Consider the following 22433-nt stretch of genomic DNA (forward strand, 5'->3'; position numbering starts at 1 on the left):
TCCTTTTTGATTCTTATGGAGGGTTTTAATCACATGAAACCATTATACCTTAATATTCTCCCCCATATCAAACCATTTCTGTTTAGCCATAGCATAAGCTCACAGATCTTGGTGGAACAGTCCAAGGACTAAGGACACTGAAGTAATTCTCTTGTATAGACATGGCATGACTGAATTAATAGGCTGGGGAGTAGCTGGCATACAGCTGTGCATTTACTCTACTCCTGAGGACCTTCCTAATTTTTTCCCCAACTTCTTCTCCTGGAGCATCTCCTAGCAGGATTAAGCCCACCAACCTGCATCAACTGTGTAAATGTCCAGGGCTCTTGCAAATGGGTTTGGAGGATGCCAAGCTTCTTAATATCACAGTAGAGGACACCTGCTGTACACATAGCCAAATAAATTAAATGGAGGGCAGGAGCACACACTGCTGTTTTATGTCCTTTTGTGCCCACTGATGAATCTTACTAACTGATATGCACCAAATATTGCTTTGTCATATTATTAGCTTAATTTTCTGCTAGGGAAAATGATGTTCATAACAAGCATGTGACCAGGATAAGAATTCCAATGTGACATTATTTTAAAAATGGAAGTAAGGAACCATACAGAGAAACACATAGTGGGAAGGGAACAGGCTGCTGATGAGAAGTTGAAGCCTGACACTAAGGGAAAAAATGAGCTTGCTGCTGCCCATCAGGACTGCAGCATCTCAGAAAGCTGTGTTTCTCAAGGAATTCTAAGTATTTTTAATGCATTAAGTACTTCAATATAATAAAAATTCTGCCTTTATACGACCTATATTACTTTAAAATGTCTGTAATTTCTCACTACAACCTGGTGTCAAGCGAAATCTGCAAAACATATATGCTGCCTGAAGTGTTACAGGATGTGATATTAGGTTGAGGATTTGCAGAAAACATAACAGATCAAGCCAAATTCTGCATCTCACTGACCAAGTGTTTCAGCTGAAGGATTAAAACTAGAGCAAAAAGAGAAAGATGGAACAGATGCCGCATCTCCATGGGGCTTCTTCTGGCAACCCCCTTCCTGTTTGGGTCTCATGCTGTCTCCTCTGGAGTGACGCAGTGGTCCCAGTTCCTAAAACAGCACACGGCAGCACTACAGCATGCCAGAGCAGGGAAGATGGATGCAACATGGGGGAATTCAAAAAGACACTTGTGTTTGCCTTGGAGGACAGGAGACTGCCCCTACTTGGGGGCATGGAGCCATCTCCTCCTGGATATAGAGACTCCCAGCTTTCCCCTTCAAGATGGCCTGCAGGCTCCTCCTGGAGAGGTAGAGTGGGTCCAGTCCAGGCTGGGCTCCCTCTGCAAACTCACCTTAGAGCTGGGGCTAGAGGCAGCTCTGCCACCACCAGCTTGGAATATGAAAATGCCACCAGCCCCAGTGCCAGTCCCCAAAATGGCATGATTCCATCCTTCACCTCCGAGGGAAGTATCTGAGATCATAGAATCATAGAATGGCCTTGGTTGAAAAGGACCTCAAAGGTCATCCAGATTCAACCCCCTTGCCATGGGCAGGATCGCCAACCACTAGACCAGGCTGCCCAGAACTACATCCAGCCTGGAAGATGCTTTCTGCATGTTTTTTAGTGATTTCCCTTTTGGTATTTGATGGATTGATGGTTGAACTAGATGACCTTAGTGGTCTTTCCAACCTTAATGATACTATGATTCGACGATTCTACAAAAAAAAACCCTGGTGTCTCAAAGCTCCTCAGTGAGCCAGTGCACTCAGAAGGCTGCCATCCAATGCTGCTGCCCTGAGCATGGGAGCTTCATCCACAGGTACCAGGAGCTGCCCACTAACAGCAAGCTCCAGTGCGTATGGAGGGGTGCGCGCACACACACACACACACACACCTGCGCATACATGTCCATGCACACACACACTCACAAACCCATCTCCTCCCCACACACACAACAAAGAAGCCTCACACTCTCTCTGAGGCTGCTGCTCCCCTGGAGCTCCTTTCAGAGCACTCCCCTGCCTCACCCTGCAACCCTTGCACCCAAATCCCTTTATCCATGCAAGCGTATTTATAGTTCCAAAATAATTCTGCTATGACCTCTGGTTTAGTACAAACCAATTATTTTGCATGTTAGTATTTTTCTGCTTATACAATGGCTATTTTCTTATCACAGAGGGTTTTTTCTCTCTCTGTTCCCCTCCCTTTTTTTGGGGGGGGGAGGGGAGTCGGGGGAGGAGAGAGGGGGTTTGGAAGCTGCTAATTACCCTCCCCAAACAGGCTGCTGGCACACATTACAGCCAGAAAAGTTGGTGCTGGGAGGGGGCAGGGAGGGAGGGAGATGACACACCATGCGTGAGCCTGGGCAGCCAGCCCCAGACACAACATCTGCAGAATGAGGCCATTTTTCTGTAACTCTAATCTCATAATTCATTGTTTGTGTGGTGTTGGTTACAGTAGCTGAAAGGGGGGATAACAGCAGGTCAATTTGGCAGAGTTGTGCCTGAATCCGCAATGAGGGACTGGCCCACCTTCTGACGGTCTGCTGAGAGAGTGCCAGAAAAAGAGGGAGAATATGAGGGAAAGCGGCTTAAAGACGAAAGGGAGGCCCTTATAAATCATACAGCCCTGCTAGAGATATTTTGCACACCCCACACAGGTGTGCCAGGGACTTGCAGGCACTGCGGCAATGCCGTGCTGGCTATGACGCGTTTCTCCCCACCGCCCAGGTTTTTCCTTTTTGTGAGAAACCCCCAGCTCTCATTTTTGGTTGCGGGGAGCCCAGTAAGAGCAGCTAAGCGGAAGGTGTGCTGGTTCATGTTTGTGGCTGATCGCCAAACTTCTCCTTTTAAACCACAAAACCTATTCTGTCAGCCTAAATTAGCTGACGGCGAAGGAGTGTCCTTCTCAGTTTGCAGGCCGCGGCACATCTGCTCTTTGAAGACAGAGAAGGAACAAAATAGGAAAATAGGGTGTTGTGTTTCTTTTCTCCTTCTCCACCCCTCCCACCCCCCTGCCAGCTTCCCATTTGTATGTGTGTTCATAAACACCCCGAGGAGGGGCTGCGTGTGGGCAGTAGAAGGAGGGTGGTAAGGAGCGGTTCTGCACAGCATTGGGGACACCTTCCTCCCCCTGCCACCTCCCCTCCTCCTCCCAGTTGACCTTGAGTTGGTTCCCTCTCCCCTCCTTCCCCTCTCCTCCCCCTGCCCTGCTGCATCTGCCATCTATTGAGGGCTAGCAGGGGACTTAGCCCCCTCTCTGCGGCCCTTAAACCGTGCTGTGTGCCCAGCCACAGGAGCAGCCCCTCGGCCCCATGCACTGTCTTCACTGACAGCCATTGGCAAACAATGGGTGGCCTTTTGTGGCCCTGCCCCTCGGCTGGTGGCCCTTCTGAAGGCCTTGCTGTCAGCACACGAAGCGCTGGGGTGGCAAGGGGCTGTGGGGTTGAAGGCTGCAGGGATCCCGACGGGAGCAGCCTGCCCGCTGCTAGTTGGCAACAGTTTCGCCCTCACAGAAAAGTACAATGGAGATGGATGGCGCGCAGCGACAGGCTGCCGGCGGCTCCAAGGGATCCATAATTTATGATGTTTTTCTTACCGATCCGGTTTTGGATTTCACCAGCAGGACGGTTTCCTTCCCATTTGTTGCTTCCTTCCGTCCTTGCTCTGTGAAAAAGAAACCTGGTCTTACAATGAGCCCGAACTGTGCGGGTGTCTGAGCTTGCACAGGGCAGGTGGGGTTCCCTGGCCTCACTGTGCTGCTTTTAATTCATTTCACGGAAAAGAGACGGCATTGATGCACATCTTGCCTTGCCTGAGCTCCCCGACCCACCATGCTGGCTGCAGCCCTGAACTGGTGGGTCAGCTGGTGAAAGCCGTGCTCCTGGGGCTCCGGCAGCAGGCTGCCTGGAGGTAAGGAGGTTAATAATGGCTTTTAGGGACAGTCCTCCCTCAAATAAACAAGGAATCCACTCTTAATCTGCTCGATCCCTTGTCACAGAGCTCCCTGGCCAGGAACAGATGCATCGCAGTGTGGGTGCCATCAGAGGCAGCCACACATGGACGTGCAGGGCTTGGTGTTTTTTTTTCCAGCGGGCCAAGCCTCAGCCCCTAATTTCAGATCTGGATTTCTGGCTGCAGGCACCAGTCCTGCCCGCTGTGCAACCACGCTCCTGACCTCAAGGACAGGGATGGGGACAGACCCGCTGTGCAGTGCCACCGCCCGGCATGGCAGCCCCCCGCCTCGCTGCAGATGGCTGGGTCAGCCGGGTGGTTTGCATATGACCAAGTAAGGTTAAAACCACAGTCACTGTGGTTACCGGCGGCTGTGATTAGTCACACAGTAAGTGATCCAATTATAGCATCCCCCCCACACACACCCCACTTCATCTGTTTAAAAGGAAAAGCCCAGGCCTCCTGTAACTCGATTTCAGAACCGATTTATATCCGAAAGAAAAAGGGGCCTGAAGTTGGAAAGGGAGGCATGGGCTGGAGAGCAACAAGGGTTTTATTTGAAATTGATGCATTCTCACTGTCGCAGAGCGAAGATGCGGGTGTGTGGGGAAAGCCCTGTTTACTCCCAGCTCAGTGCCTTAAATAAGGCATTGGATGAAATTAGGGAGCTTTCAGGAGGTGGGAGCTGCCAGAGGGTGGGAAAGGCTCTCAGTGGGTATCAGCTGGTGTGGCTGTGTCTGCCGCAGGGCTCTGGCAGGTCGATCTGTCTCCTGCCACCGCAGTTTAGCGACCACCGAGACCAATTTCCTGCTGCTTCCCACCTGGACTGCTGTACAACTCTGCTGGATGTTTTATTTTTAAAAAGGATTTCAAGGACCCCACTTGATTCGCCTTGCAAATGGCTGTGGTTTTCACAATCACGCTTCCCCTTCTGCTCGGTCCCAGCCCTCCCACATTTAAGCAGGGTTAGGGCAAGGCCGCCCTGCTCCAGCCTCCTCTCCCCCAGCTGGCACAGGCGGTGAGAGCAGGTGATGGACACCTGCGTCCCCCCACTGGGTGCGCCCTGGCCCCCTCCCCAGTGGCCACTACGGCGGTGTGAGAGGCGGGTGAGAGGGAGGAGGGTGGGAGGGAGAAAGGAGTTAATTTGCTGTGGTTGCAGGCTGTGGTTCCTGCCTGCTGAATTGGAGCTGGGCACCGACATCCCTCGCCATTTGGATGCTCCAAACGGGGGTCTTGCCTGCAGGAACCTGTGCTTTCCATATCCTACTGGCATCTTTTGACAGAGCCCTCTGGAAAGTCATGCTGTTACTGCTATCTGTTACTATTATTTATTGTCTTTCTGTGCAGAGCAACCCCTGGGGCACAAGAAGGTTCAGTAACACTGACCGATCTTCTCCACTTCTCCTTGTATTCAAGTTTCTTTGGTCATGCTGCACTTAAACCTCATCTGAGAGCACACTTACTTTCTTTTAGCACAATGTGGGTTGAAAAATGAACAAGCAGATGAGCAGTGGCACCACAGCTTTGCTCCCACGTGGCTGAGCTTCACCCTACTGCACAGTTTTACGCTAGAGCCGTAAATCCTGGGAGAACTCCAAAGGAGATTTCTGTTCTTTGGTGCTGCGGCACTCACATGGCAAGTGATCACAGCCCTAGCCCGATACCAGTCATTCTGCTCTGGGGGCCATCAAGACTCTTCTGGGAAAAACCTTGGATATGTACCTCCTGTAACAGCCACCTCTGTCTCCAAGCTGATAAACCATTCCTGGCTGAGGGATCCCTACCTTGGGTGTCATACAGCAATTTGGAGTAAGTTTCTAGGAACTCATTTCTTGACCTGTCAAGGTAATCACTATCTGGCACTTTCTAAAGATTTCTGAGAGTAAGATACACCATCTCCATCCACCGGATTTATTTCACAATGTACTTTGACTCAGCAAATTCTTGATTCCCTAGATGAATCGGAGATTTCCTGGAACTTTTCCAACAGTTGCCCTCTATTATGTTGTTTGTGTCCTTCTGAACTAGTCTAAGGGCTCACTTGTCCCTTCTTCCCTTACAGTGAGGAAAATGTGCATCTGTTATCCACTCTCTCCTACCAAAGCAGGGGTCATGAAGGACAGTTTTGATGGAAGCCCATCATCAGGCAATTGATTATAGGTGCATTTTTGAGAGGAAGTGGGAAACTGTGTAGGCAAGGATAGAGGGGTTGTCTGGATGGAACAGGAGGATGTGGTTGTCCCAGCCTTCAGTGCTGGCTCTGGAGATAAGAAGGATATCCTCTCCCCCTTCTCCATTAGTGATACAACAATAAAATATTGTACCCTTGAACCAGTGCCAACTCCATTACCAGCACTGCAGCCCAGGTGAGCAGATGCAGATGTCCAGGGCCTCGGAGAGCCTTTTTGCAGCGGAGGAGAAATGAATGACACAAAGCCTATGTCAAGGTGCTCCAACCCAGTCTGGTGCCCAGAGATCAGGCTGAGCATCAAACTCCGTGAGGGCTAAGGTAGAGAAGTGTGAGGGGGGCTCCCCTGTTGTCACACATCCCTTGAGGCTGGAGCACTCACTTCCGAGGGTACCACTTTCCTTGCAGACAGAGAGATCCCTGCATAGATACCCAAGGTCAGAATATGTTGGGTTAACTTATTCTGCGTGCTATTTTTTGTCTGTTTGCAAACATGCAACAATCCAAGGAGAATGTTAGATACACAGCCTGGGGAATGTCCATTTTTTGCCCTACCAGTGTCTGTGTCTTGTTCAGAGCCAGGTACGATCCCCCAGCAAGGATGCATAAGCTCTTTTTCACCAAGCAGCTCATCCCTGCCCTAAGAACTACATGTAACTGGGACAGGGAGCATCCAGCACACCCCAGCAGCCTTCACCAACATCCTCTTCACGTAGCACTGCCTCTGATCAGAGCTGCTATCAACAAAAACACTTCTGCTGTGTCCCAAGATTGAGTACTTGCACGTGGAGCAGTAGGATAGGGATGGCAATGTGTAACAGGCACCTCGCATTAGTGAGCTGTCAGAAACATCACTGTTATTGTTTATTGTCTGGATATCAATGAGATAGAGGAGCAATTATCAAGGATAAGGATTATATTTTCTCCATGTTTTGGCAGAGCTGGCTCCTGACAGCAACTGGCCTGAATTTTAAAGTCTGATCCAAAACCCAGAAAAGTCCTGCAAGCATCAATAGGATACAGTTCAAGTTCTTCCTTAGTAAAGAAGTGGAAGTAGGAACAAAATAATTTCCTTTAATGAACAGCAGGGAGGGAAGTTCCCAAATAATTATAAGTGTGTTTGCAGTGACTCCCACTGTTTTACGCCTGTGACCCCAGGTCAGATGTGGGGTTTTGTATAGACCCATCCGTAAGTACATAATACACTTGTCATGGATGAGATCTGCTCTAGTCTATTTTTCTGGCAGCTCAATGGCCATCATATTTTCAATGTTTTGTCCAGTCAATCAATCTTAAATCATGGGGTTTCCAGCACTTTTCTCCACCACTTCACAGGGGCTCTTTGTTAGGACTCTTTCTCAGAGCTTGCAGTAACACTTTGAGCAGAGGAGGATGAGCCTCATTTGCAATACCTGTAAAGATGACTCATTTTATTTGCATTGACTGAATGCAAAACGTAGTCCCTTGCAGTTGATTCTGACTCTTAGCATTGTATGGGCCGAGGAGCATATGCTTACATGGCTGGGCAGGAAGCTGTGCAGAGCTTCCCCTGAGTAGCTGTCCTCACCATAGGCAATATCCTCCCCTTGCTGACTAGCCCTGCTGGGATCATGAGCTGGGATGAGCAGGGCATCTTTGCTGCATCCATCACCAATGCAGCACCTGGGTGCCCCACCAGCATGTCTCCATGCAGTGCTGTACCATGCTAGCAGACAACCACTTCTGCTGCTCTGAATTTTTCCAGGTACTTTGCTGGTGGATCTCTCTTGTGGGGTTTAAGATCCTATCTGTGGATTTTGGTGCCTGAGCCCAAGCTGCAAAGCTGCTGAGGTTGGTGCTTGTGTGCCATCATACCGTCAGCAGCAAAACTCACTGATTTCCCCAGGACTAACCTATAATGTAGTGGAGCCATCACAGCAAAGGGTGATGGTCTGCAGCACAACACACGTTTTGCAAAGCCTCTCCTGACTGTATAATCCCTCCTTGGGGTTTAACACAGGGCATTCTCATTTCCCCCCTAGTTTTGCTTTCCAAGGCCACATCCTGCAAATCAGGCACCACATCAGCCCGCCATCCATGCATGCTCATCTGAAAAAAGAAAACCAGAATCCAGCCCGGGGCTGAAAATTGAATTGCACTTTGTGAATCACTGCGATTGCAGAGCTGGGAGATGGGGCTGTCGGGGTGTGACAGGGAACACAGAATGTCCCTCTAATAGTGTATTCAGCCCGGCACAAGGCTTTCTCTCCAGAGGACAACCTTCTCAAACACAAATTTGCCTGGCTTTTCCTTTGTGAAGTGCACTTTACCAGCACAACACCCAGAACAGCTGGATGCATCCCCACTCCAGCTCTCTATTGGCTGTGTAGAGTAGCTGGAGGTCAATTATCTCCCTAGCGATCGACAGAGGCTGGAGACTGCCAGAAAAGTGACATTGTCCCCCAGCCATGGCCGCCACCTCCCCCACCACGGTGCAGCCCGGGCCCCTGCTTCCCCTTGCCCGAGGCCCAGTATAACTGTGTCAGTGGGAGGGAGTGTCCCACTGTGTTAGTGGTCCGTGGGAGGGACGTGTAGCACAGGGCAGCGTGTCCTCAGCACCGCAACAGAGCATAGGGTCACCCTGGGGAGCTCTGGGCAGGTTTCTGGCATTTCTCGTGGCCACATGGGCACCCAAGGCAAGGAGAGCCCAGCACCTCTCCAGGGAGCAGCCCAGCCCCTGGGGGTTTATGTAGCCCTGAGCTAAATAATTAATAGGTGTTAGATTACTTGCTGATGATTTGCTTCATGTCTGTCCACTGTTTCCTCACATGCGTTGTGCAAAACTGCCTAAAAAGCGTAAAGTTTTAAAGGATTCCTGTTGTTGTCACTGATCCTCTCAGTTACTCTCCTTTACACACACACAGCGTAGCTCCTGTTTATCCCCTCTGTGTCAAGCTAGGCTGCCGTGCCCATCTCTTCTGGGGCTGTGGTGGGGTTTTAGTGGGGTTTCCCCATGTAGGGAAGTGGGTAGCTGCTGAGTAGGTCTTTTACCACATCCCTCCCAACTTCAATCGGAGCGAGGCACGCTGGCACCTTTTCACTCCCATCTGCATCTTTTGTGCTGAACGCTGTATTTATGCAGAGATTATTTTGGTACACTCACCCTGCTTTGCCTTCTGAGTCACCGATGTGCAAGCCAGCTCCTATCTGCGGCATAGCCACAGTGCGTTGTTACCATTTAGCACCCAGCCCAGGTATATACTCCCTACCCTTCAGCAGGCTCGCCTGCTTGGCTCCGCTCTGCTAACCGTGGGCGCGCTCTGTCCCTGGTGAGCTCCTATCTGCTGCTAATGTCTTACTGCAACCTAGGCAACTTCTATGAGCCTAAGATATGTCCTTCCTGGTGTCAGTGGCATGCACTGTACAGAGCAAATATTTGTTTTGTGATTCATGGTTTGGGAAAGTGCAAACGGTATGCTCAGAGCCCCTCCCCTCCACAAATCTATTGGTTTTCCTGTTGTATTTATTTTTTGTCCACCTCTTTATTTTTATTTCGGTGCTTTCAAGAATCTCATAATATTTGGGGTCATTATTTAAAGTCTCAGGTCTTGGAGCCATGCTAATGACAGGAACCGCTCTTTTCAATGCAAGAATAAACAAAGCAAGAGTCACTTTCTCCAGTCACTAAGACATGCCAGATCCCTCAGCGGTCCCAATTGTCAGCAAAGAGAAAGCCACTGTGTTACTCTGAGGTGTGCTAAAACCACATGCTATCCTTTTCACTTCACTGGGAAGCTGAGCAGCTGACTCAGGCTCTCTGTGTGCTTCCGTCTGGTAGCGATGCTGCATTTACCCACTTTTTGGGGTGTGATGGCCAAGAGCAGCAAGAAAGTGGCCCTGTATCAGTGAGGAGCTGTCCCTGGAGGAGTCAGGAGGTGGCCTTGGAACAGAGGGATGTGGCCCTGGCACAGGGAGGAGACAGCTAAGGAACGGGGCAGATCCCTAGGCGGGGAGGAAGGAAAGCATCCCCCACTCCGAATGGATTCCTTCAGATAAAAGGGCCACAGCTACCTTTCTTCCCTATAATGGCCCCTGAGGCTCATCTCTTAAATTGGAAACAAAAGGGTTGCTTTACATCACACAAGTGGGGCAGGAGCTGGTGGGGACAGAAGCACTTGAGTGGCATGGCTAGGAGTCCTGCTGCAGGGGAAAGCCGGGGGAGGGGTGCAGGAGGCCTTAACCTGGGTTTTGCCTCTGGCCTCTTGTTGGGAAACCCTGTATTAACCTCTTCTCTGCTGCTCCAGTACCCACGAGCTCCGGGAGGGCTCTGGTGCCCTGGGGCATTCACACAAGTGGGTACATCAAGGTGAACTTTATGCTTGGCAGCATACCTAGCAATGACAACATAAGGTCACTGGTGGCTAAAAAAGGGAAAATAGTGCTAAAAAAAAATAATAAAATTCTGCAGTGAGGCCTTAATAATGATGGCACAAACACAGCAAAGCCCAAAGTGGTGCAGCTGTGAGGCAGCAGGAGAAGTGCTTCCCATGGAGAGAGACTTGAGGCGGCAGTGGGAGTGTGGGAGAAAACCCAGCACCCGGCTAGCGTGCAGCTTCCAGAGGCTCCAGCTATGCGCTCATCCTTTGTCTGCTCTCTTCTCTGGCAGCTTTCCGAGCGGTGGGCAGAGCAGGTGTGACAGCACCCGGGGAGCCGAGCACAGGCAAAACCAGGCGCTCAGCTGGCAGCTGGAGGCTGCAAGTGGAGATGGATGCAGCAGCTCTGAGGATGCTGTGACTGCTTGTGCTGCCCGGTGTGACCGATGTGCTCGGGAGAGCCATTGTGTCCCTCTGGCCTGACGTGTCCGGGACTTGATAAACCACCTGCTTTGGCAGCTGTGATTTTCCATGCTCCGTCCCCACACAGCTCCTTCCCTCTATCCATTTTTGGTAGAGGGTTGTGTGGAAAAGACTGCTGGAGGGAGAATAAACTGGCAAACAAAGTAAAAGAGACACCTTTGATTAGCAGCTAATAGGAGAAAATCGACTCTTTTGGGACCATCATCACCCTTGCCACATTGGATCAGAATGATGCTCTGTCAGTGCCCTGGTTTTGACCCTGTCCCGCACTGATCTCTTTGCAGGAGGATGCATGGACCTGGGCTGATCGACATCTCTAGCACCACTCTTCTCAATCCCAGCAGCACAGCTTTGCCAGGTACTGGCAGCATGACTCGCCTATGCCCATCCCAAACTCATTTTTTGGGAAATACTGACTGTCCCGTTCTCTTAGAGCTGAAATGAACATGTTTGAAGGAAAGCAGGTGATGTTTGAAATGTTCCCTGATAGGCTTTCCTTTGACTACAAATGTTTTCTTTGGTTTCATTTGAATCAGCTGAAAAAAAAAGGTCTCAGTGGCTGGCTGATGTGGGCTGCTAAGGCTTTCAGCCTTAGAAGGAAGCTCTGTCCCTGCTCTGATGTTCAGAGTATGCGGTTCTCATTTCAGTCTGAGCAGCACCTGAGCTGCTCTCAGAGTCCAAAGGAAGCTCAGATCCTACAACTGAAATGCATATGTTCACAGAAAAAAAGCAAAAAACAACAAGTAAATAACATCATAAAATAAATAAAACCCTTTCCTTTTTGAACAGCAGGGTCAGGGGAAAATACTGGGAACTACAAATGGCATCTCTCCCAGGAGCAAGCTCCGGCTTTTCAAAGGTGCAGTTCTCACAGAAGTAATAGGAGCAGCATCTGTGCTTGCAACTTCTAAGTGTGATTTGTCTGTAATTTCTCTGCAATCACCAATATTCTGCAGGGATTCTAGAGCTTGTTTTTAATGTGTGTTTTCTTTTCCATTGCAAAAGCCCAGCTATCTCTCTGAAAGCCCATATGCTCCTGTCCTGTTTGACTTTATCGCGCAGGAAATGGCCTCTGTCCAATTAGCAGCATGGGAATTAGCAGTGCTAGAAATTCACTGCTCCCCACTGTATTCCCCTCTGAGAGTGCTGAACTACAGCATTAAATTTTCTCTCTTTCTTTCTCTCTCTCTTTTTAAACAGCACCAAGAAGATTGAATGCATAGGCAGCTATTAGAAAAGCACTGTTAGTGCCGAAGTCAGGAAATGCAGCTGTTAAATCCCTAGACATACTAGAGCAGAGATATTTCAGGTAAGTTGTGTTTTCAAGTTGAATTTTCTTCTGGTTTAGCATGTATCGCTTAAACTGCAAGATGTTAATGATAGCAGTTCTTGCGATTTATCACGAAATCATAACATTTCATATATTACTTAAGCCCAAACCTTGCAAGTCCTTTGAATAATAGAAAAATCTGTTATAGCATCCTTAGGTTTGGAAAAAGCACACTGAGCATCACAAAAGTGCAAAAGAAAAGGTAAAATAAATAAAGAAACACAATTTCATACATACACCTGCATGCATAATTGTATACATCTATACCTGAACTGTCATTTTTTAATCCAACTGTGTGATGTTTTGCTGGGAAGGGGAGAAAGAAACACGTGCTCTTTGTATGCTTGGGATTGACATTTCTGCATGAACAACATGAGTCATAAAAAGGAGGAATTCATCTGAGATAACATTATTACAATACCTTATTTCTCATGTCCTGTGTTCGAGCACTTAGCAATGTGACTTTAATGGGACGTGTTTCTATGACTGTGCGTATTTACTGTGTAAAAGAGAGAGCTCTCTTTTGTGATGAATGCAAAGAATGCAAAGGAAACTTTTTATTTAGGCTGCTGGACACAGACCAAAGCTGTGGTTTTTCCTAGCTGTCTAGCTCCCAGACTGACTCTCACAGTGGGTGCCTAGTGTCACTGTAATGGGTTTTTCTAAGTCCTGGCCTGGATTAGCAGCCACAGATCAGAGTGAGATGCTGAGTACACTACAGGCAGTTTATCTTTTGTCGTAGCAATTTTGAAAAAGAAGTCTGTATCCTTCAAAACAAGCCTTTAATCATTTGCACTGGCCAATGCTGTCAGTGTTTGAGGCAGTAAGGTGCTGCTAGACCCCTTTCTGCCTATTTGTTCACAGTCACAGACAAGAGTAAATGCTACTACTGATATTATTTAATTGCCTGGTGCCAAGAAACCTCTGTAAGGCCAGCCTCCAGTTGCACCGGATATTCTGCAATGTTACTGCAATGTAAGATATAAACCACAGCTATTGGGAGAAACTGATGGAAAGGCAGCAAAGCATCTGTATAGCCAGGGAACAACTGACCCTTGCGAGGGGCATCCTGCTCCCCTCCTTCTCAGCGGGGAATTCACTAGAATTTTTTGGTATATCAGAGGACTTTTAGAAATTCAGATTTCTTTTCCATAGTGACTGGAACAGAGCTGTATGAGGTTCTGCATTTCTGCATTACCAAACACCAGTAACAACTGAACCTGCACCGGCACAAACCAAAGGAAGAACCAGGGAGTCAAAGTGTCTTTTCATTCTGGAAAATCTTTGGCCAAAATGGGGAAGAATAAACAAAAGAGAATTGAGTTTTTTTTTTTACTGAAGGCTTGTGTAATGCTCTTGGGAGAAACACAGCCGGCCAGTGAGGGTAATCAGTGTTGAGCTGGATAGAGCTTAGTCACACAGCACAGTGTGAGCAGGAGAAGGTGCCCGGATGGCCAAAATCAGCTGATGACATTCCTGGTGGTCTGGAGACAGCTTGAAGGGTCAATTTCCATGTGGAATGCAAGGAGCTCCTGCTGTATCATTCAGCAGTGAGAAATTAGATAAGGGAGTGCTGGAAAGGGTCTGAACAACAGTGAGGCTACTACACAGGGCAGAGGAACACAAGTAGCGTTTGGAATAACACTGTTTTTCTTAATAAATGCTGACTTCCTTACTTTTCAAAAGAGATTTATCCAAAATGTGTAAAATAGAGACACTAATATTTACCGGGGCTCCTGGCAGCATGTTGTTTTACCTCAGTGTTTGGTGCCAAGAATTCCTGGGTTAGAGTAATTGCATTGCACCTGTATGGGGGCTTGAACTGCTAATTTATGCAAGCAGTGTGGGCTTATTTCCACAGTGTCCCTTTTGAAGGAGAATTGTGATTGTTTGTAGCAAGAAGGCACTGAGGTGCAGGATCACTCCCATTGCTGCCTCATGGGGTGGGCGGCTCGGTATCAGCCCCAGCCACCGATCCGCATGGGAGCGCTGGGTCCTCCCTTAATTAGCCCCGGCCTGCGGTGGCTGACAGGCTCTCGGCCATTTTAATGAAAAGCCGTGTTCCAGCAGTGACCTTGGTCTAACCGGGAAGTGCCAATCACAGCCGGAACGACTGTCACAGCCATCACAGCCAGCACGCTGGGGGCTGTGGGCCCGCATCAAGGCAGCAGTGCTGCGTGCGGCCTCCTGCAGCCTTCCTACAGCAGGCGGGGGAAGCCCTCCGCCCGCAGCCACGGAATTGGCATAGTCCCTTCCCACCATGTGCTCCAGCACTTCTCTAAGGAGTTAGCTACTCTGTGGCATCAGTGATAAATCCTTCCTGTGTTTGGCAGCTAACAACCGTGCAAATGTCTCCTCCATTTTGCCCCTGACCTTTCCTGGGGCAGCCAGGGTTGGCTGTGCGCAGGATCCATGCAGCCTGGCTGAAGGCTGCGGAACCCTCTGCCACTGCTCCTGGATAGTCTGGCTGTTGGGGATCAGCCCAGGGTCCTGTCTCCCCAAAACCTCTCCTTTGTTCTGCGCTTCATTCCCTATTCATGTGATCGCCTCGGTGCAATGCCGTCTCTCTCCTTCTCTGACTCTGCAGGAATCAGCGTTCTCTCCCCTCTCCATCTGCTGCTGCAGAAGGCTCCTGGGCTGTGCACTGCCCTTCCCCCCCTATTTGTACACCTCCCCCTCCCTCTTCACTCCCTCTTCCTCCACCCTCTGCAAAAGTCCTCCAGAGTCAGCTGTCACTTGGTTTTATTTTCTCAGGGCTCCCATCGCACAGTCACATCTGACTTGCTGCTGCTATTCCTCCGCAGCTTGGCAAAAACGTGGCCAACTTTTGCCTGGTGTCAGCTTCGCAGCCCAGGCCTCTTTCCTCCTCCCTGGGGGCAGTGGGAGCTGTTACTGTGCCATCTCCCTTTCTTTCTTATCGCTGCAGCTGGCGTGGCTGGGTTGTGCAGAGCAGCCCCCTGCGAGTCTGCTCAATGGGGCCAGCCTCCCCTCCCTGCCTTTGCCAGGCTCAGAAGTGACTCTCTGACTCCATCCTTCCCCCTCCTCACAGTGGTGAGGAAGGCCAGCTTGCCCTGGATGGAGATGGGGATACTTGTGTTTGTGGGTGGTGGACTCAGGGCAACTTCAGGAGGCGGACAGTAGTTCTTATACTAAAACAAGGGTTCCTAGCAGTGATGGGGAGCTGCCTGCTGCTTTTGGGGGGCCCTGCCAGAGCAAAGCACAGATGGCTGTACCAGCACACTCAGGTCTCCAGCATGCCACCAGCCATGCAGTGCTCCTGGCCTCGTGCTGTGCTGCCTGGCCGGGCTGCCGGTCCCCTGGTTCGTAATGAATTGACCCTTTCCTGCTTTCCTGCTTGTCCTTGTGCGGTCGCCCTGGGGCACGGTTCATTTTACTCTCCTCTTTAATGAGTCAAAGGGGTCCAGTTGGAAGCTGTTCAAGACTAAGCTTCCTGCGTTTCTTTACCCTTTCTATGAGCTTAATGAATATGCCACCAAAAAAAGCTCATTAAGATGTAATGTCAGTTCTATTTCTGACACTCCCTCTTGGAGAAACTGCATCCTGCGCTGGCAGGGAGGTGAACCTGAGAGCCACAAATAAACACCAAGCACCTCCTGCTTCTTTTTGTCTGCCCTTCCCTTTTCCTTGCTTAAACAGGAGCAAGGGATGTGCACAGAAGGAAGAAGGATCTGTGAGCCTCCCTAACTTCTCACCATCTATTTATCAAGTAGGATGGTTACTCTCCCTCTCAGTCCCCTGCAGCTAGAACCAAAAAACCCCAAACTGCAGCTTTTTCCCCTTTAATGCTGCCCTTGCTGCTGTTGTTTTGATGATTTGCAGAAAGAGGAGCCCTTCACCAGCACTGCACACGCTGGTGCTGCTGGGAGGCAGTCATCCCAGTTTGCTGTGGGTGAATCAGAACTCCACAATAGGTGAATCACTGGAGTATTTGATATGTCAGAGTGGTGGAAAATGATTCACACGAGGTTTGGTCTGTGGAGAATATTTTTTTCCTCTACTCATGAAATTTGGGATTGTTGCAGGGTTTGTTTGGGTCCCGTCAATCCTTTCCAGGGAATCAGGCATTCACTGAGGGATAGAGAAATGAAGAGAGACAAGATGGAGGGGGGAAAAACAGAGCTTTAGAAATGCAGTTAGTTGGCTGGGAGCAGCTCCTTCATGCGGCCTGTCCTTCACTATCTCTTGTCGCATACATGTGAGCTGCAGCTAGATGCCAGGAAGGGAGAAGCAGCTGAACAAAGAGGATGTGGTTACTCTGCAGTGTACTGCATCTCCACTAGAAAGTTGCAAAATGCATCCCACCTACACTGTGAGCCCGTTGAGCCCTGCCCAGCAGTGTTTTTTTTTTTGCCTTTGCATTTCACTTTCTACAGCTCTATTTTTCAATGTAATGTTATTTTGTCATCTAGTGAGGAGGCCTTTTCTTTTGGGCTTAGGTATTCTCAGCCCTTGGAACTCCAAAACAAAATATGGCTTTTGACACATCAGAAGTGCTAACATTCTTATAAAAATCCTTTTTGTGTTTGAATTTGAACAAGGCATTACAGTGATTTAAAGAGTCAGCACGCCAAGATTAGTAGCCTCCTATTGGTCTTAATCTTGTTCCCTTACCATTTTCAAAGATATATTAATAGCTTCAATTTTTAATTTGAATTTTTCTTCCCTGTAAGGTATCATTAAGTTGAAAAGTGCAAATGAGTGACACTGCTAATTTGGACTGTTTGACTGTCTATGCCTATGATCGGAGGGCCAGATGTTTCCTAGTTGGATCCCCATGAGAATATTAGTTTTAGAGTAGACTGTGTCCTCTTGGGGCATGGAGAAGAAGGTGGTGGTTCTAAGCCACCTTTAATATTTTTGGCTATGCCAGGGCTGGAGCAGCCCCTGTGACTTACTTTTGCCCATTTTCCCCAGTTCACATCTCAGGAGAGAGTAGCTGCTGCATATGGCCCCTTGGTGCTGGTGCAGGTCACAGGATAGTCTCTAGTTTGCAGAATGAGGCCACACATCACAAGTACATGCAGACAGAAAGGTTGTCTGACTCGCCTGTGCAAAGTACCACTTGAAGTGATCCTATCTAGATACTAACGATCATTTCTTTTTGGATTTTGCATTATTTTATTTATTTATAATTTTATCATAATTAATACCATGATGCCTAAAAGCTTCTTGTGCAATTAAAATGATGAAGTAATAATACAGAAGATGGGAATCTCTGGATCTAATTGACAGAGGGAAATAGCAATTAGTGGAGCTATCTTTAGCTCTTTGGCCCTTTGCAAAGACAACAGAGAACTACCTAATATGGGGTTGGGAAAGTGCTGGTTTAAAAAATCTGCTAGGAAAACACTCATGCACTAAAGTGCTTAGTTCTATGTCTATTCACCACTGAAATAGCCCCTTGTTTCTTTTTTTTCTGTTTCCAGATGAAGCTGCCTTACATCCCTTAACCCCACCTCCTCTGGGGAAGATGGAAATTATAATGGGAAGCCCTGGCAGGGCTTAGCACTGCCAGCACATGAACTCCCCAGCTGCCACCTCCTTGTTGGGCTTGGGGCACGCTGGGGATGGCAGCTGGCAAAAAAAAAGAAGAGAAAAACAAACCACAGGAATCCCACTCCAGAGGAATCTGGTCATTTCAAGGTTTCCCTATAGATTCACAGGTTTTAAAGGCCGGGAGGGACAATTAAATTCTGACCCCTGGTGCAACACAATCCATTCAATTTCTCTGAGTGTTGCTGGTGCTCAGGCAGATGAGATGAGTTTGTACTCCTTAATATGCTCTCTTTAGCTCTGATCTCCTCTCAGACAGCCCCCCCTTACTCCTCATTGTCTCCTATTCAACACAGCATATGTGTGTGGATATGTTCTCAGGTTTTCCTAAAGCACTACCCCCAACAGCATCAAACATCTCCCAGGGCTGCCCCCATTCCATGCCCATTGGTGTTGGGACATCTCTCAGTATCCCAACCATCACAGATGTGAAGGATGTGTTGCTCCCAAACTGTTTTTAATGCAGCTTGCCTTGTGTTACAGTGCAGCCAGAAAGCAGGAATCCTTCCCCAAACCTGGAGATGGCAGAGCAGCAACAATGCCTAAAGGAGGGCTGATGCTTGCTGTACAACTGACTTGAAGAGCATAACTCATTGAAAGTCCACATGCAGCAAGTGAGGATTTGCCCCCCTACCAATTGGGAAGTGCCAGAGCACCTCCAGCTTTACTAGAAATCTTCAAATGCACGTTGTCATCAAATCAGAGCCTCACCTCTCAGCCAAGCAGATGCAAAAGGCTGTTATTCCTGTTTTGGTCTGTTTATTTACTTACCTACTTGTTTAGAGCAGATGTCTTCTAGCTGTTCTAGATGGGCAGCAAAGCTTGAAGACTTGGGCCAGGGAGCAAATAGAAGGAACTCCAACTGTATTATTTAAAAAGAAAATAAAATACATCTCATGATCTGCTAAGCGTGTCTCCCTGTCTGCAGCAGGCCTGACTGTTGCTTCTGGACTGATTGGTTGGCAGTGCTGCCATTTCTAACAGCTTTCCAGCCTTCCCACAGGAGAGGTACGGTGGTTGATGTATCTCAGGCTGAGTTTCAGAATGCTGCTGCCTTTAAGATGGTTGAAAATCCTTAGCATAGGGAGCATGGGTGTCTAAAAAATTTCTCTGAGCCCTCTTTTCCACAGCTGCAATTCACTCCCCATTATAAACAGTGTGATAACTTAATTCTGGTGGGTCGACTGCGGTGCTTTAGTGTGCTATAAAACACAAATTTAGGCAGCACATAAAATAAGCTTTTCCTGCCATATGACACAAACCACAACTGTCTGGCATGGACATACAAGCCAGAATCTGAAAGAAAGCAAAGCACAAAGCCAGACACGATCTTTGATCATATGTTGTTTAAAATTAACAGCACAGATCATAACCACACTTAAATAACACATCTGTCTGGGGGGTTAGATAGTACCACACAATATGTTCTTTTAATTCATTATGCATTTGAATCCCTCCCAAGTAACAGGTGGTTTTCTGACAACGCGGTGTGCCAAAAAATGCTGGAGAAAGGGCTGGCTGATTGTTATCCTTGGAGGTGAGGAAGCACAGGTTCCTGGAGAGCAGTGAGCTCTGGTTCCCTTAACTCTTTTGCTGCTGGCTCTCCATCGACTCCTGCAATAATTAGTGCCCTACCTGAATTGCAGCACCTGCTCTCACCTCTCTGGGTTTGCTCTCCAGCCCTTAGACTGAACTGTGGAGCAGAAGCTGTGTCTCAAGAAAGGGCAATAATGGGAGTATGACTGGAGCTGTACTTCAGGAGATGGGGACCTGCTGCCCATGGGATTCTGGATCAGGTTCCAATGGTGGGACTGAACGAGCACACTCTTCTTCAGAGTAGGTGTCTAACAACCTTAGAGACCCTTTATTACCACCAGAAAGGAAATGGCACCTTCAGAGGAGTACTCCTCCCAGGCCATAACTATCCAACGCAAACAAACTTGTTTGTCCCCATGAACTGTGAAATGAGTGACGAGCTCAGATGTTCATGTTCACGTTGCAGACAGGTTTTAGAAGGGTTCGTCCCACCCAACCTGCTCACATACTGCTCGGGGCTGTGTCAACACAGCCCTGCATTGCCCCCTGCCCAGAGCATGATTTAAGGGCAAGTGGACAAGAGGCTGGGTTCTCCTGCCCCAGCCCCCTACATGGTGTTCCAGTGAACAGAGACCATCACATGTGGAGAAGAGACTGCACAGATGAGCCAGACATAGCATGAGGCATAGACATGATTAATGGCACCTCATTACACCTGACAGCAACTGCTAAAGCTTACAAAATTAGTCACATCTTTTAAAAATCTAGCTGCAGTGTCTGGAACCCTGTACTGATGAATACCAGGCTGGATGCACACTGTGGCCTTTCTTGGACTGCCCAGGTAGACCCCAGCTAAATGGAGAAAGAAGGAGTTACGAGAAGAATCCTGTCTTCAATCCTTGCCCAGTGAGGTGAGATCAGTGCTGACAGCAGAGACATGCGTCTCCTGATATACTCAAATTATAACAATCATTCATTTTGACCTATTCCTTGTACAAGCTGCTCCCGGAGGCGGGGGAAGGAAGGACATGACTTCCTCTGGGCTTTGCTCATTTTTCACCAAATAAACTCACCAGAGGGTGATGGAAAACCTTTCCCTCCCTCTGGTAGCCTTTTGATCCTTGCGCCCTGGGATCAGGGGGATTGCTTCCTCTGGGTGTCTGATACAGGTTCCATCTCACCTAGTTGGACCTGTTGCAGAGCAACCAGGCTTTCTGACCTGGGAGCTGGGCAGAGCAGCTCGAGCTGCAGGCTTTTCTGCATCTAATGGCACATCAGCCCTCGGGTCCTCCTGGGTCACTTGTCATATGCTGTCTGGGCTGAGGTCTGCCCAGAACAGATTTCCAGCTCAGTGACCATAGCTGCTGAGATGAGGTTCAGTAAAACAAACTTCTCAGACACATGTTGTGAGGTTAAAGTGAGCCTATAGAGGCACAGGAAGTTCTGGAGAGCTGCAGTGTGATTCGACCCTGGCTGCTTTGCTAATCGGAGGGGGGCTTTGGGAAAAGCCTGGCCCTGAGCTGACGGGACCACCTGAGCCTGCAGAAACAGATGGGAGAAGAGTGCTGTTCTCTAACCACAAAAGTCGGTTTTCTCACTGCTTGCAAATTAGACATTCTAAGAACAGCACCTGTGCAAAACTCAGATGAATAGCATCAGTGCTGGTGTGGTGAAGCGGTGGGACCTTCCCTCTCAGCCCTGCACCCCGGATGGAGGGGTTGCCCCATGGCTCACACCTCTAGCCGCAGGAGGAAGTCATTCCCCAGCGCTTGGCAAGGAGGTGACACACTGCACTTAAATGTGAGGAGTACATGAATTCAGGGCCATGGGGTGGCCAGGGGAAGAGCAGCAAGGCTGTGTTCCTGGTGCAGGGTGCAGGATGAGAGACTAAGTGGGTGGGGAGGGCTGTCTGGGCAGTGGGTGAGGACTTCCAGAGCGGAAAACCAACAAGCGGACGATGTCCTTGTCCCACGAAAACCTGGGTTTCATGTTTGTCCCCTGGGTGGCAGAGCCCAGCTGTCAGCCAGCGTTCAGGGGGGATGAAGCTGTGTGTTTACATGAGCGATCATATGGTAACCCCTTCCAGCTCGTGGGCAATTCAGAGGGTTATCTCATCGGAAGCCGGATTACCTCATCAGTGTGAAATGTGGCGAGTGCAAGGCAGGAGCAGGGCAGGCAGCCCTCTGGGGCATGGCTCCCTCGTTAGTGAGTTGCAGAGGATCTGGCCTTCCTGGCTGCGCAGGAAGCAAACTGGAAATCTGTTAGTGTTGTAATTATCTCAACGCAAGAGGTTCCACATAAATCAGCTGTGTGACACGGGGGTGTGTGGGGGTTTCCACCAGCCCTGCGTTGCGAGGTGCATGCCCTGTGCTGGCCATGCTCTTTGTGGGGTCTGTGTGAGGAGCATTGGGCTGCTGGGCTCTGACCCTCCTCCCTGAGCTGCTGTGGATCCTCTGGCTTAAGCGTATTTCATGACTGGCATTGCTCTGCTTCACCTTTTCAAAAGCAAAGCAACAAACAATACATGTATAAGTAAAAAACTGCATGTGATGCTTAGGAATATATAATGCATTATCGCTGCCATAGGCGGCGGAGTTTATTAGCCCCTGTCAGGCTATTCACAATATAAAGGACATACTGACCTAGAATGATCTCTTCCTTCCAATCAGCATTTACACTGTAACAGGAGGAGAGCGAGCATTTGTGCATTTGTAAGGTTAACCCTTTGGGCTACCCTTGCAGATATTTACCCTAGGATTTTATTTACGGTCCCAACCCCGGCAGGCTGTATTTATCTCTAATCAACACTTTTATTAATCAAGGAAGGTGTGAGCTGAAGGCCACCACTTCTGAAAACAAACATATTTTAAATTCCTTAGAGCTTGCATGTACGTATGTATCTGTGTGTGTGTATTTCTCTGTCTCCCTAGCTATTTATCATGTCCGGTTGGACACATTGTGCGAGCCCAGCTGCTCTTATCTGGCATGGGGTAGCATATTAAAAGGAAGATTAAGATTACCATTT

General features: G+C 48.8%; 2 long non-coding RNA genes across 7 annotated transcripts in view; one reads left to right on the plus strand and one right to left on the minus strand.

The window, feature by feature from the left end:
* Nucleotides 1-9494, minus strand: LOC146544726 (uncharacterized). Of its 3 annotated transcripts, none has more exons than XR_014882528.1 (3): nucleotides 9276-9494; nucleotides 3590-3657; nucleotides 1-1101 (listed from the first exon to the last, which is right to left on the minus strand). It is a non-coding gene; the product is annotated as an uncharacterized LOC146544726 (long non-coding RNA). The 3 variants fall into 3 exon arrangements; XR_014882526.1 differs by lacking the exon at nucleotides 1-1101 and adding an exon at nucleotides 2099-2922; XR_014882527.1 differs by lacking the exon at nucleotides 1-1101 and adding an exon at nucleotides 2099-2927.
* Nucleotides 3655-22433, plus strand: part of LOC146544727 (uncharacterized) — a 27074-nt gene continuing 8295 nt past the window's right edge. Inside the window, exons 1-4 of one of the 4 annotated variants that reach the window (XR_014882530.1) lie at nucleotides 3655-3903; nucleotides 11253-11326; nucleotides 12169-12277; nucleotides 18356-18780. This is a non-coding gene — a long non-coding RNA (uncharacterized LOC146544727). The other 3 variants (XR_014882529.1, XR_014882531.1, XR_014882532.1) reach the window with 3 other exon arrangements.

Source organism: Meleagris gallopavo, chromosome 3 (genome assembly GCF_905368555.1).
Source record: "Meleagris gallopavo chromosome 3, MGAL_WU_HG_1.1, whole genome shotgun sequence".
NCBI classification, from domain to species: domain Eukaryota; kingdom Metazoa; phylum Chordata; class Aves; order Galliformes; family Phasianidae; genus Meleagris; species Meleagris gallopavo.